This window comes from Argiope bruennichi, chromosome 9 (assembly GCF_947563725.1).
Source record: "Argiope bruennichi chromosome 9, qqArgBrue1.1, whole genome shotgun sequence".
In the NCBI taxonomy this organism is placed as follows: domain Eukaryota; kingdom Metazoa; phylum Arthropoda; class Arachnida; order Araneae; family Araneidae; genus Argiope; species Argiope bruennichi.
Window position 1 is genome coordinate 7,453,344 of NC_079159.1, and position 14,191 is coordinate 7,467,534.

Below are 14,191 nucleotides of genomic sequence, written 5' to 3' on the forward strand. Positions count from 1 at the left end.
GCAACACTAGGACTATTTTGAGATGCACTTTGTAATTTCGAACCACGGTCAGATGACGAGGACGACACCTGAGCTGCACCCCTTCTCCAAACTTCCAAACCACACCAGCGGGTATATGCTTGTAAAAGTACAGATCGAAAGACAATCAACCCGTTGTTGAATTTGGCCCAAAATTTGACAAGTATCTGTACTGTAGATGTTAAATCTGTGTACCGAATCTTATCTATATAGCTCTCTTCTTTTAGTTATTATCGTATTAACTTATATTCGAACAGGCGGACAGACTAGTTTCCACTGAACAAATTTTACAAAAAATTTGATAGAAATATGTGAATTTAGAGTAAAGACCGTATATAAAATGTCGACAGTCTAGCTCAAAGCGTTTTTGAATTATTTTTGTCACGGACAAACGGACAGGACGGATGAACAGCCGAATATTTTCCAAAAATGTGTTTCTTGAACTCTGGGAGGTTTAAAACGTGCAGATTCGTCAAAATCTGGAGTTCGATTTTTTTTTTTTGACATGATTATTATACATTTTTTATACTACTTATACGAAAGAATAAAAATTAATAGTCAGAAGAAAACAATTTGGGAAGTGAAGACAAAATATTAAATTACTTGCGGGTTGCACATCTTGTTCGCTCCACTCATCAACCCTCAAGAATCATAACGTGATTCTTTTAGAAATACTCCATGATCCGAACTCACTTCCCTTTATATTTAGATGTGCATTTTTGCTAGTAATAAGATTTTATAAATATGTTCATTGCTAATAGTTAAATGATTTAAAATGTATGTATCACCAATACTAAAAACTAAATTATCAGTTTCTAAAATTAAAATTTTCTTGTAGCAGAAAGATATATGTAAATATTAGATAGTAAAAATATATCATTCTAATATGTTAAACAATCAAAATTGAATTTACTTCTCTTTCCCTGCTCTGATAAGATTAAATTTTTCAGCATGATGTTTATAGCATCGAAATAATTGCCAGAGACGGCGAGAATTAATAAGATTCATTTAAACATGTCCATCAACTTTGATGAGCTACAACTTATCACAAAAAGATACCATATTATTTTAAATTATACTTGAGCGGTTAAGGATAGAGCGTTCTGTACGATTAGCTGTACTTCAAAGTGGCGAAATGAGTCGACAATGAAAATTCGCAATGCTAATGTAGTTGGCAAATTTCGGACTGTACACAAAAACGCTTCGCACCTCTATTTAATTCATTCTCACTTTTTCTTATGAACGATTTAATACTTTTGCTTATTTTAACTTCTCACTTTCAATTTCTTTTTATAATTCGATTTAAACTAATTTTTTCATGTTTTCAAAATGTTTCATGTTTTATGTAACAAATTCCGAACATACAGGCCGATTAATAAATTTAGCCTGATTTACACACACACACACACACACACACACACACACACACACACACACACACACACACACACACACACACACACACACACACACACACACACACACACACACACACACACACACACACACACACAGAGAGAGAGAGAGAGAGACAGAAAGATAGAGTTGGAGTGTTATCATCACTTTTTCTGTCACCACTATTGTGTTACTTATTTTCATCATCATACGCATTTGTAATCGTCATAACACAAAAATAAATTTAGTTTTTAATTATTAATACACTTTTAGCAGATTTTTTTTGTGATTTCATATGTGTTTGTGTGTCGCAACAACAAATGAGCTGATACATCCCTCACTGGAGCTCCTGCACACCAGGATGAAGATAATCAATTCTCGATGTCCACTCTTAATTTCTAGTTCTTTACAGATACGCTTTATTTCCAAGCAGAAAAATGTTTTATGAAGTAAAGAATTATGCTCGTTTTAACCGTCTTCGGCAACCAGTTTGTTTCCCCAGATTATAAAAAAATAACCGTTTCACCTGAGAAGTATGAATTCAATTGAATTAATGATAAACAAATTAAGAATTCTTTATATTATGAAATAAAAGAGGAAGTGAAAATCCTAATACGAAATTAATGATTGAAAAAACACACACATTATGAGTGTTTTGAGGAATGAGTTTGAATTCTACCATAGCTTTTGAAAATACATAAATATATTGAAAATATTATTAAGATTAAGAAAAATATTGTATGGAAATAAAATTGATATCATTAAAAAGGTACTTTTTTTAGTCTTAAGATAATACGGAGTCTATTTTTGTACCATAATTGTTTTCGAAGATATCAATTTCCGTAGGTAAATCATAACAATTACCCATCTAGTTATTTTTGAGCTGGATTAAACTTTTTGCTTAGAGTCTATTTCTTGATTTCTTTTGTATCTTCTTTCTTCTGACTTTACTTTTTGTTGACACAGCGAATTATCTCCAGAACGTTCCGGATAATATTTTGCAGCTCCATTAATGAGCCAAGTGAAGCGTTGAATTCAATGCTAGTTTATACGATACTTTGTTTACATTTGATTAGAAATAAGATATTAAAAAAGATTAATGATAAGAAATAAGAGTAATTTCTGACACTTGTATATTAGCGTTATATATATATATATAGATAAAGATGTAGATGTAGATATAACTATAGATATAGATAGATAGTATGTAGTTTGAATCAATAAATATAATATAATTCTGAAAAAATTAAGAAGTTTATATTTTTATACAGTATTCTGATCCTTTTAATTAGTAAGAATATTTTGTTAACATAAAGTTTACTGTGACTTTTAAAGATTACAACTTTCAATGTTGCCATTTTTGATATTTTCTATTTTATATCATTTCTCCGTCTATCCTTATTCATTTCTTCATAAAGTAAACATTATCAAATGAAATCAACAGTTTAAATTCCTGATCATGGACACAAGTCAAATACACAATTACAATTTAATTTTGAATACACGGCACATCTTGTTGAGAGAATTACATGCCAGCTGTTATGTTCTAAATGGCATGGAAGTTACACTTGTATTGTATCATTATAGAATTTGGCTCCATTACAAATAAAAGTTCGCTCTGTTCACGATAGCATGGCTAGCTTGAAGACATAATTACTTTTAAGTCAATCACAACATCATTTTTCATCAAATAAAGCTACAAACTCTCTATTTAAAATAGATCGTCAAATATATATGTAATGATATTTTAAACTCTTAATTTAATCCAAATTCACTTCCATAGTAATTTCTTTCTAAAATATTCTTTTACTTCCTGATCCGATTCCACTTTTTCTACTTAAATAATTCAAGAGAAGCTTTGTAAAAATGCTTCGTCAGCGGTTCCCACGCTGCGCGTGAAGGGATAGAAAAATGTCCAGTAAACACATTCTTTTTAAAAGATCCCTGTGCTTTCCTTACTTGCGATTGACATGCCTCAGAAATCCCTATCAGAATCTTAATAATATATTAGCACGATGAAAAAATATTTTCCCTATCAATATTTCACATTATATAAGACGAGGGATAGTTTATTTCTCTCTTCTTCCCCACTTCGGCTTTTGTGCCGCGCCTTCTTGTAAATATAGTATGCCTTCCCGGGATGGATTAAAACGAATTTAAAAATGCAAAATGTCTCTTCTGTCTTCGAAACTGCCTTCTAAATATATATATATATATATATATATATATATATATATATATATATATATATATATATATATATATATATATATATATATATATATATATATATATATATATATATAAACAAATCGTATTAGTAACGTTTTCTGTTCCATTGAATGTTTTTGCAATAGCACTTAATTCAACGCTTTGTTGATTAGGAAGAGGGTTACAAAATATTATTAGAAATGTTCAGGAGTGGTGGCACCCCTCCCCTTACTAGTCTATTAAGTCAAAAGAAACAAGATATAAAAGAAATCAAGAAATAGGCATCAATCAAAAAGTTTAATCTAGCGCGAATGTAGGCTTAACCATTGTTATATGGGTAATCGCTATGACTTAACTATGTAAATGGATGACTATATCTTTTATAACTTTTATCTTACAAAAATAGCTTGTCTATTATTTTAAACCTCAAAAAAATTACTTTTTTAATGATATCGATTTCATTTTTGTACATTTTTCTTCATTTTTTAATATATATATATATTTTTTTTGAATTTAGTATATAACTAGTAATGATGTTATGTTTGAATTCAAATTTATCCATAAAAACCTGCAACAACTGCATTTGCTAATGATAAAATTAAGATGAAAAAAAAATGCTTTCTTTGGATATCACCACCGAATTGACTTTCATTTTCGCTTTTATTTCAAATTACATACCGTCTTTCATTTTCATTGAAAGAAATTTGTAGCAAATTGGTGCAATTAGATCCTCGTTTTTTAACCATATCAAATAACAAGAAGAAATTTTAAAAAGGACATTTCATATAATCATTTACAAATTTAAAAAGTCAATAATCTGGATGAACAAGCTGGTCGCCGAATACGGCTAATATAATCAAATGAAAAAAGCATGAATAAATCAATCGTTATAGATTTTTTTTTCTTAATGAATAAGTTCTCTTAGTAAATCATCCTCACAGCAATTAGAAATAATTATAACATTCAAAAGTAACAAAACCTCGTTTTTGATGTGGCTTTGAAACGACTAGTGAGATTCCTGATAACTAGTACCTTCAATCATCTGAAGTAGTTAACTACGAGTTCAACGAACACACTTTTCTCCGAAATAAAAATGAGCAATTAATTCAGAGCACTTTCCTGTTTTACATGAAACAGCAAAGCAATGGAACGCAAAGCGAATTGATTAGAAAGAAGTTCGCACTTAGAAGTAACAGTTCATTCACAGGTATTACCTTTTCAGAATCGTTAACATCATGAATATCAATAAGGTTTCCATCGCAATCGTGATGTATCCAAGCAAATTCAAATTGTGGATAGTGTGAATTGTGAATATTTGATCGAAGCTGGCTCCTGAAATCAATGGAGATAATTCTTCAAGACAAATCGTGGTATATAAATTGTGGTGCGAAAGTTTCAGTAGAGGGATCCTATTATATCTTCTAAATCATAAAATCGAATTAAAAAGACTGAAATGAGTTTTTTTTTTATAAAGATAAGTCGAAAAAAAATTGAAATCTGCTATCGCAAATTTTTATGTTATCATGTGAGAACCATTATATTTTTCAAATCATGTGGTATCAATCCGACAGAAAAACATCACGTTCTCACATGACTCATCTTTCGCAATCACTAACGTTTAGGAAAGCGATCATTTTTGACCATCTCATAATCAATCGAGTTTTAACATTTTTTTCCTCGAGGCCAGAATTTTTTTTTCGTGAAAAACTTGTTTAAACCAGTTTTAAACAATCACGTGACTATCAGATTACGTATTCGTCGATATTTAGAAAACAAACAACATATATATATATATTGGTCCCTTTCTTGGCCAGATAAGAGAATCGGGTACATGGCTGACATTCGCTCCAAATTGTAACTTTTTGTTGGCTGTAAGTTGCCAAATGTGATAATCGCCAAATTTCTTCCCGTGCATTTTGTGGCTTTAAAAACTCCAAACCAAAGCAACATCATATTCTCTCATGATAATAAATAAAGTAGATTTATTTAAACATTTTACAAATGTTAATAAAATAAATATAGCTATTTATTTTATCAACATTTACGTCCGTCAAATCAGACCTAATAATTTCTTCAGAAATATATTAATTGACACACACACACACAAAAAAAAATGTTTCAAAAATGTTTAAAAATTCAACAAAATGTTTTTATAACTTTTCCCATTTGGAAGTATATGCTTATCTCTAATGGTTTAAAAATTAGACACTGGGTCATAATTAAAATAGATTATTATATACTAATAAATTTTTCGAGTGTTTGTTGTTTCGCTAACACAATTTCTTTTCTCATTGAAATATACATTTTAAATGGCGTAGAAATGTTTGGAACTTTTTTTTTTTTTTGCCAGAAAAGTGACACAATCACAAATGGGGAAAATTCTGTTTATAATCAATTTCAAAAAAAATATTTTAATCATATTTTTCAACCATATATTTCATATAAAATAAATATAAAACTAATCATCTCGAGCGCATTACACGCTACATAAAGAAAACTAGCTCGAGTAGTCTCCCCAAATCTTTCTCGCTTACACTATGCTAAAGTTATTCCAGAGAACGCCTTGCATGGCATTGGTGTACAATAGCTACAAAATATTAACCTTTGGCGTGAATTCAGCACTTTTACTGATTCTATCGTTTCACCCTTGGAGAATTTTTTGGCGATGAATCCCTGGCATGCGGTTAATAGTATCCGAAAATCGAATTTGTGTTTTAGACACATTTTTCCCAATCGATTGAAACAAAAATTTGACATAAAACTATGCTTGTAGTCACAAAATTCCACACTGAGTCGATATAGTTAAGTCGTTGTGTTTTTGAGTTATCGTATTTGCATGTTTGACTGTCTATTGTCCGAAAATGCAGACCGACAAACATTCAAATCTTTGTTAGATTTGACTTAAAATTTGTTAGTTGTATACGTTATAGATGTTAAATCTGTACACCGAATACTGTCTATACAGCTCACTTCGTTTTGTGTTATCGCATTAACGTATATTCGGACAGACTTCCTCTCAACAAAATGTCATAGAACTCTACAAATTTGGTGTAAAAACCGTATACTAAATTTCATCCATCTAACTCAAACCGATTTTGCGTTATTGTTTTTATAGGCGGACAGACAGTTTCAAAGATATGTTTTTCGGACTCAATGAGGTCTAAAGCGTGGAGATTCGTGAAAATGCCAAGTTCGAATTTTTTGACGATTACAATATTTTCTCTATACTTCGAATACCAGAAATTAATTACTTTTCTTCACCGTGTTACCACCAAGCTGACGCAACTTGAAAGTAAAAGTTTAAATTAGCTCTTAATTCAAACTAAAACTAGAAATATAATTTTTAGCAAGTATCCGTATGTAACATAATATGTTTTGGAAAAATGAATACAGGATATAAATGTTCTGTGACCTTTATAAATATCTATATGATTGATTCAATAATTCTGTATTATTTAAAGTGAACATGAATTATATATATAGGATATCCAATCTACCTGGGGTCTAAAAGTTAATTTCTAAATTGTTTTTAATAGGCACATATATTTGATAGAAATTTTTTTTTTTTTATATAGTTTGAGTCAATAAATACTCTGTTAAATTTTTACACAAACTTACAATACTATGAACTATATTTAATAATTTTATTTCTTAATGTAATGATCTGAATTTTATATAGAATCGGAGAAATTTGTATTGAATAATGCTCTGTGATATTGCATAAATTAGGAAAAATATTATATATAAATATGAAAATATCCTGTACTTAGACTTCAATGCTCAACAGCTCTATCTTCTATAACCATATTTTTAAAAAAAGCTTGGTCTCAGCTACAACTTTTTTTTTTTTTTGTATTAGTTAAAGTTTAATCACTTCTATTTCAAATTGAAGTTCGAATTTAAGAAATGTCAGATGATTAGGAAAATGCATACTACAATGTACAGACTTCTAAAATATTATGCCTATGAAGATTTTGCACTTCAAAATGTTTTTCTGTGAAAATTATTTAGAACCAAATACACAAAATATTTGATTGAACATTTTCGCAACCATATATGCCGGTGAACTAGCTGATCGCCAAAGACGGCTAATCGTTAATTTTTCAGGTCAATTAAATGACATTCATGCACATCTGTTACAAAAAAAAAAAAAAAAAAAAAAAAAAAAACCTTTTTACAGCAAAAAAAAACAAAAAAAAAAAACACTGCAGATGTTTTTTTAATAATTTTTTTCTTTTGTTGAAAAGGTTATTTTTCTGAGAACAGCTATTTTTAGCCCTTTGAATAGGGGGGAGGAATTCTATTTTTACTTTTTAATCCACCACTGATTTATATTGCACTAACCGCTGCACACGCAACATTTATCCTCTCTGTATGTAGATAAGAAAAACTAAAATACAAATACTTTTATATCGTACAAATTTATATTTAATCCATTGAAAACTTTAATACATTCAATTGTAATAATTGAAGCTAAAATAATTGGCCATTGTGGAAACACTGAATTTCTAGATTGGTACTGCTTTTTTTTTTTAAGTAATTCACTTCAAAGAAAAGGCAAACTAAAAACTTTTTGGTGTCAGATTTATGATATAATATTTGATCTAATAATACATGTACGTCTCAATATACATTAGTGTTAAAAAGGGAATACCAACACAGAAATTCGGACAATGTGCAAATAAACAATTTTCGTTGAAGAAAATGAAACATGCGCTTTACAGAATGCCAATGCATATATAAATAAAAATATATTTAGAAACGATTTTTTACTATGCCTATTTATTTTTGGTAGAAATTGTTTTGACTTTGTACAGGTTTGATGATCCCCATTCATATCCACTCTATTTCAGGGCCGTGTTATTCATATTCTCCATAATGTGGCATCAAATATTCAAAACCCAATATTGTTGATATGGTAACAATGTTCGACAGGAATAAAAAAAACTTAAGTCTGAACTGCAGGTATTATGAATTTTATGAAGGACTAAAGCCTGTTGTTAGGAAAATAAAAGCTAAAAAGAAATGTTTATTAATGCATTTTAAAATTATGACTGAAGCTGGTGTGATATAATAATGCAATAAATACGGGATAATTTACAGTAACAAATAAAATCTTGTTCAATAAACTCAAAGTAAAAAAAAAACAGAAAAAAAAAACAGATATATGATATATTAGCTAACAGAACATTAAAATTTTAAAAGTGCAAAAATGTGAGAAGAATTTCCACCAAAAGTTAAAGAAAGAAACTGCAAAAATTTTAAAAGGTAGATGTTTAATAATGAATTACAGTAAGCGCATATTACAATTTTTTGCTTTTCTTTACGCATCAAAAATCAAAATATTTATAGAAACCAGCTTAACATTAGAATAGCAAATGTTATATGTGATTAAACAGTTAAATAAATTTAATATTTCGATAAAACAAAAAGGAAATTTTTTTTTAAAGTTGTGTTTAAAATAACGTTGGAAAGTTAATTAACAATCAGAGAAAAATTGTACGAAAATGAAATTGATGTTAATATAAAGCTAAATTTTTTAAATCTTAAAATAATCTAAAGATATTCTTTTTACAATGGTTTGTTCAGAAGGTTTTACGAAAAAAAATCGCAAAATATTTCAATCCTTATTTCACCTTCTTTTAGAGAGCCGTAGAAACTTTTTAATATTGTAATTAATCCCTTTAGGTGTTAAAGAATATGTGTGCCAAATTTCGTTTAAATCCGTCCAGAGATGTGGAATTTATAAGGTTCAAACAAAAAAATAAACAATGACATTTTATTCATATAGATTTTATTTTTGGATTTCTTTAGTTCATAGAAAGTATGAAGTGATTTTTAAAGATTTTTTTTTAATCACCAAAATACATTATAAAGATACTTTTTCACTATATTTTACACTTACGTTTTTAATGGATTTGAATTCAACCATCTATGCAATCCGAGTACGAAATCAGATTTAGATATTTGAATTAATTATCTTAAATTATGATGCAGCATCGATTTATGAATCTAAAACACATTATATGTGGCTGAAATTCATGCACTTAAAATTCCCATCAAACATTTATGTACATATTGTAAAGCAATAATGCACTATATTGTAGCTTTATCGTTTTATGCATTGCAATAAAACTTCCATTTTAATATTGAGTTTTAAAATTCAAAACAAGAAAGAAAAAAAAATACACCGGGAATAGTGTTCATGAAACTTTCTTTTAACTTTAGAATGCATGACTTTTTATTTTTTTAGAGTAAAATGTATGTGTTTTCAATAATTGCATACAATTTAGAAAAATTATTAAAAAAATTTTTTTAAGTATTATTTTTGTGAAGTTTAATTTAAATTAAAATGCTTCAAATGGTTACATTCCGAATTAAATAATATCTCAGTGACACAAATCATACTATAACAACTGTGCAGTAAAAATAAAAGTCACTTTTAACCAATGTGTTTTTTTCACAAATTAAAAAAAAAAAAAGAGTATTTTTAACGGTAGAATTATTTATACAATAGCCATCTTGGTACTTTTTTCAGCTTCCAGTTTAAATCTAATTCTAGCACTGCTGTTACCATCTATCTATCTTTTCTATAAATTTTTATCAAAAAGTCTTTAAAAAAGGATTTCCGAACACTCATTATTACCTTATGGAACAATCATGTGAAACTTATAAATAGAAATAAACACGATAAAAATATCTATTAAAAGTGTTTTCTGCCCATATAAAATTATAGACTTTGAGGAAGGCCACGGATGCTCAGATTTTTATTTTCTGAGTCCTGAGCATGAGTGTATTGTACTTCGTGGTATAGTAAAGAAACGGAATATGTGTTTTGGATATCTTTTTATCAATCGATTTAGATTACATAACAAATTTACCAATCCAAGTTGTTGTGTTTTTGAATTATCGAGCTTACATGCTTTTTAATGTGTAGACAGTCTGTCGATTCTGCATAGTATCTATTTATTATATGCATGCTCGCCGCCGAATTTAGTTCAAATTTAATATGCCTCTACAATTTAGATGCTAAAATTGTGTGCTAAATTTTATCTATTTATCTGTTTAAGTTTTGAAGTTATTTTCTTCACTTGATCTCATATAGACAGATAGATATCTCCCCATTAATGGATTTCATTCAAAATTTGGCAGAAATTTACAAATCAAAGTTTAACATCTCAATCTAAATTTCATGACAAACTCAAAGCTATTTTGAGCTATCGTGTTTAGACTGACAAATTCCAAAATGTGTTTTTCGGACGCAAATAAATTTGGAACTTGAAGATTCGTCAAAATTTCGAAATGAATCTTTTGATTTTCTTCTTTACAAAATTTTCTCTGTGTATACTGCATTTTACGAGAGACAATCCCACTAAGTATTTCATAATGGTTCTCAATGCTATTTTAACAAAGTAAAGGTAAAATAAACTTAAAACTCACCTTAAAGTTTTCGTTTCGAACTAGTTGGTCGTCTTAGAACATTCCACTGACATAGATATGATGTAAAATGACGTATTTAGCGATGTATTGAAGAATAGCTTAGATGTGTAAGAAGAAACGTTTCTTAAGTGCTCGATCGCGTGCAAATTCCATACAGAACAAATTATTACAATGGCGAGGAATAGAAAGAAAAGAGAGAAAGAGACAAACTTTTCAGATTTATTTGCTATCAGAAGTCTAATGGATGTGAAATGTTTTGTTATCATAATTACCTTTATTGATGTCAGACTTCTTCAAGAATTACAGCCTCCCCCCCCCCACTTCCTCCTTTTTCTGTGCGCCAAAATCTTTTCTGTTTAAATATTCTTTTTTTCATGAAGATAAGAGGATAAATATTCATTTCTAAAGAGAGTACATTAAAGCGGTTTACGGAAAGTAAACATGGAAGAAACCATTTGATAGATATTTTTACCATCTTAATAATGCTTTTGTGAGTAATGTTTCCATACTTTTTTTTTTTCTATCGTATGCGAAATATACAAAGAGAAAGTATTGCGATCTTGAAAAATTCCAGTTAGAGGTTTTGACGAATTTTCGCATTTCAAACTTCGCCGCATAAAACACATTTTTGGAATTACATTCGCTTGTCTGTGAACAAGATCACTCAAAATCCTTTTGAGCTAGACGGATGAAATTTGGTATCTGGTACACAAAATTTATACACTTCAAATATACAGTTCAAAATAGTTATACAATTCAAAATATTACCAAATTTTGAACGAAATTCATTCGCAGGTCCGAGTGCAAGTGAACGCGATATAAAGCAGTTAAGCCTCGTTTAACGAGCGTAATTCGTTCCCGAATCTTGCTCGTAATGCAGAACACTCGCTGAGAGAAACGATTTCACCCATAGGATCAATGTAAAAATAGGATGATGCACTCTATTCTGAAAACAACTATATAATAATAAGGTAATTTATTATTTATAATGTACAGTACACTCCCGATTATCCGCGGAATTGGGTGGCTCGGCCGCCGCGGATAACAAAAATCGCGGATAATCCGAAAAAAGCTAAAAACGGGTATAGCAAAAAAGAAAACAGTCATTCCAACTTTGAAAAATCGTTTTATGTACAATAAAAAGTAAAATAAACAGCAGGAAATGTTTAACTAACGCTTAATATTTTAGTATATCACTCAAAACGAACCTAAAATGCATTTTGTTAATGAAAACAGAAAAGTGCTTTGAACTTACGAGAGGCGTCAAGGATACACAGAAAAATTAATACATATGCACTGTTTTAATACTGTAATGTATTATGTAATTACAAAAGCATAACTGTAAAACTGCACTTTTTTGAAAAAATCAGTCAAAAAAAAAAAAAAAATTGTGCGGCAAGAGCGGATAACCCGCCCGCGGATAATCGGGAGTCTACTGTATGTTTTTTTACAAGAAAGTTATGCGACATGTTTTTGGGTACGCTTTAAAAGTACTAAAATTTTTCTACGTATCCGAAGACAAACGTCACATGTCCTTGAGTACACTTCAAAATTTAGAGAAAATGAGACACAACATTATCGTTAAATAAATTTACAGTGCGCATAGTTATGGCATTATCAGAGCGAGGCTTCTCAACAAACAATAAACAACCTCCCATGCTTTCAGCATCTCCTTTATTTTATTGGAAATTGATGCTATACTGAGGAAGTCATCTCCTGCTTTTAGCATCTCCTTTATTTCACTTGAAATTGATGCTATACTGAGAAAGTCATCTCACGCTTTCAACATCTCCTTTATTTCACCGGAAATTGTTGCTATACTGAGAAAGTCGTCATGCTTTCAGCATTTTCTTTATTTCACTGGAAATGGATGCTATACTGAGGAAGTTATCTCATGCTTTCAGCATCTCCTTTATTTCACTTAAAATTGATGCTATACTGACAACATGTCATGCTTTCAGCATCTCCTTTATTTCACGGAAATTGATGCTATACCGAGGAAGTCATCTCATGCTTTCAGCATCTCCTTTATTTTATTGGAAATTGATGCTATACTGAGGAAGTCATCTCATGCTTTCAGCATCTCCTTTATTTCACTGGAAATTGACGCTATTTTGAGGCAATTTTTTCATGCTTTCAGCATCTCTTTTGAATAAAGAACTGAGGCAGATACATCTTCCTCTGATGACGAAATCTCCTTCACAACTTCTTGTTGTTATACAGAATGTGTTACAGCAAGCAATGCCGGTTTTTGTGTTTGCATGTTATTGGAATATTTATGTTTCATGCTGCATTGTGAAACTATGGCGCTTGTCAAAGTATCTCGTATTTTTATTTATTTACATTTTATTTAACAGTATATTTTATAGTTCTGCTTTAATTTAAAAAAACATCAACAAACAACTGTTACATATAGACTGATACCCGAAATACAGGCACGATTCTGAATGTGACATCACAATAACCCCTCGTCACTCGTTTTGAGAAACATTGCTCGTAAGCGATTTTTTACATTCTGTTTTTCTCGTTATACAAAGCGCTCGTCAAAGTATGACTGCAACTGCCAAATATAAAGAACAAGATGGATAAAATTTGGTATACGGAAGTAGTACTTAAATGCAAATTTGTATAATTTTTTTTTAAAAAAACCGGTTATCGGATTAACTATCTAGCGTTTTTTTCATTTTCAAGCACGTAAACATTATAATACGAAAATACAAAGACTTATAAATGAAATTTTGTATAATATATTCTTATTACTCACATTGTAGCTCTGTGGCGAACTCTGGTTTCAATGGGTCGAAAAAAGTGTTTCAAAATGCATACTCTATTTCCTTCTTTATATTAGGAAGCACAAAACGTCCATGTGAAAGGCACAGAATATAAAAAGTTGAACCTTTATGGCATTCACGGCCTTGTTAAAAATCCGCAATGGGTGGATCCTAGCACAGCCCACCTCTTGGCGTCTTTTTGAACTCTTGCCAAACGAGTAGCGATAACCACGCCAATGTGGCAACTTAGACGTCAAATTGGCGTTAGACGTTAGTACTTGGCGAGATTTCAAATAAGTCGCCAAGAGGTGGGCCCATCTAGGATTTTACCTCCGCAATTTTTATGCTGCGAAAAG

General features: G+C 30.0%; 1 protein-coding gene across 1 annotated transcript in view; it reads right to left on the reverse strand.

Moving 5' to 3' along the window:
* The window catches only part of LOC129983763 (integrator complex subunit 6 homolog), a 186,514-nt gene that overhangs the window by 17,943 nt on the left and 154,380 nt on the right, over positions 1-14,191 (reverse strand). The gene's annotated exons all lie outside the window — the stretch shown is intronic.